This window comes from Pyrus communis, chromosome 9 (assembly GCF_041283825.1).
Source record: "Pyrus communis isolate YQ-2024b chromosome 9, ASM4128382v1, whole genome shotgun sequence".
NCBI classification, from domain to species: domain Eukaryota; kingdom Viridiplantae; phylum Streptophyta; class Magnoliopsida; order Rosales; family Rosaceae; genus Pyrus; species Pyrus communis.
In genome coordinates, this window is record NC_142573.1 from 3639659 (window position 1) to 3642051 (window position 2393).

General features: G+C 40.5%; 1 pseudogene across 1 annotated transcript; it reads right to left on the minus strand.

Moving 5' to 3' along the window:
• Positions 1–384: 384 nt before the first annotated feature.
• On the minus strand, positions 385–2091 carry LOC137739600 (phenolic glucoside malonyltransferase 1 pseudogene; annotated as a pseudogene). The gene has a single exon (XR_015966813.1). The product of XR_015966813.1 is annotated as a phenolic glucoside malonyltransferase 1 pseudogene (transcript).
• Positions 2092–2393: the final 302 nt, after the last annotated feature.

Genomic DNA, 2393 nt, shown 5'->3' on the forward strand with positions numbered 1-2393 from the left:
TTGTAATTATTAATTCATATGATATAATTTGATATGATTGTTATTTTATTGACAGAATAATTTGTATTAAAGAGATTGGCGTAGCTTTAAAATGCCTATATATTATGACATAAAGAAATTCGTCTCTTATGCGGTCGTGCGACAATAAAAAAATAAAAAACTTTATACTACCAAACTGAAAAATTGTGATTCAAATTTTGATAGAAGCTACAATGTTGGTTTCATATTGACCAAATAGCTCCTAATTATTATTCCCCAAAACATAAAGTGGAAATGAAAGTTTTGTTACTAGCATATATAGATGAGGAGCTTCAACAGTAAAGCTTCAAATGTTTTGAAGCCGTTTTTTTTAATTTGGTTTTGGATATCGGCAATACTGGGTATGGAGAACAAATCTGAGATCTCTAGAAATAAATACTCTTAATCATTTGAGTTACAAGTTCTTAATAAATATTTCTTTTAAGACCTTTATAAAACAGAGAAGCAAAAACCTCCATATGATGTTTTTCCAAAACCAATCCAGCATCAACAACCCCAGCCTCACTCTTGGGGTCTGAAAAGGAGATAGCTTTGTTTCTATCAATGGAAACAATCTCAACCTTCTTTGGTCTTCCCCATCCAAAGTCGGTATCATAAACCCTAAACCGATGTGAGCCGGCAACACTTAGCATTCTCCCAGAAGTCACAGTAACCACTCTCGAAACCCAATTTTCCGCTCCATCCAAAACCCCCTTCTCCAACTTTCTTATAGCTTCACGGATTGCATATACCGCCACAACCAGCCCGTCTTCTCCAAAAAGCCCTTTTGTTTCTACAACTGGTACACATCCCGCTGTGCAGTTCCCGAAGTAATTTGTGGGTAGAGGAGGGTCTAGGCGAGGCCTGCAGTCGGCCGTAAAGACCATACGCGTTGTCTCACCTTTTATTTCCTCCGCCTTGACAATGCAAACCCATGTATAGGCACATGCTAGAGTGAAAGTTGACACATGAACATCTTCTTGTTTCTTCTCTCTAGCATTGGTCCTCATCAGTTGCCTCAGCGATTCGATATCTTTTCGTGTGAATTTGAAGGTGCCTCGGATCAAGCCTGGCGGCACCTTCGTTTCCCAAATCTTTAAGCTTCTGTTATTGGGACCGCCCAAGTTTAGATACTGGTTTACAAAGAGAGTTCCGAGCTCAGCTGGGTCAGGAATAACCCTTCTGTCATAAAATTGTGTCAGCTCATCCGGTAACAAAACAGATGAGGACAGATGTACTAGTCCCTCTCCTTCTCCGATATGTTTGCATATGTGAGCCCATGATTTTACAAACGTGGTTGAAGTTTTGCCGTCGAGAACTGCATGGTGCATGGTTGTTCCAATGGAAAAGCCCTTGTTTGGAAAGATGGTGACTTGCAATCCCATGATCGCGGCTTTTTCATGAGAAACTGGCAGTTGGGGAACAAGAGGATGGTATTCTTGGGCTTCAAGAAAGTCATCGTCACTCGAAAGACGGTAGAAATCAGCATCAGTCTCTGCTATTGTGAGTGAAACTGCATCGCCTTCGACATAATTAAGGGTCGGTTTGGGGGATTCTTGCGGCCAAGTGAGGTTTCCTGCCAGAGGTAGAAAGTGTTGTAGGGTTATAGAGAGTGAGATTTTGAGTTTGGAGAAGAGAAGTTTGGTATCAAAGGAAGTACAAATTTGGTAGAAGTAAAGGCGCTGGACCGGTTGGAACCTTAACCAACGTATGTCAAAGAAGGTAAGAGGAAGGGAGGTCGGCGAGGCGGTTGAATCTGGCGAGGTTGGATGAGGAGCCACCCTGCAAGCTTCAACTACTTTCACTGAATTTGTGTATGCCATTGGCAATTGGAGACCTAGAAGGTTGTAGCTTGAGCTGTTGAGAATCTTGTGTTTCTTTTGCCCCTTTTTATTGTTAATTAGTACTTGGTAGTGGAGTGATGTCTCGTTGATTGTTGTGTCGTTATCAAGTTTCTTTAATCGGGGACCACCAACTTTCGGATTTGGATTCTCGCCGGAACTTCTTCCTGGGATCCTAAGGATTAACGCACGTGGACCGTTGATCAAAAATCGTATGATCATAAATTTTTCAATTTTTATATTTTCACGCAAAACGAGGTTATTTTACTTTTAAAAATATATAAAACATTTAATTGTAGCCGCACGATTTTTTATCAACGGTCCACATGCGTTGATCCCTAGGATCCACAATTTTTTCATTTTTTATATTTTCACGCAAAACGAAATTACTTTACTTTTAAAAATATAAAAAACATTTAATTGTGGTCGCACGATTTTTGATCAACGGTACACGTGTGTTGATCCCTAGGATCCCCAAGGAGGGGATCCGGCAAGGATCCAAATCCCAATCTTTCGTCGGGGACCAAGCTTAGC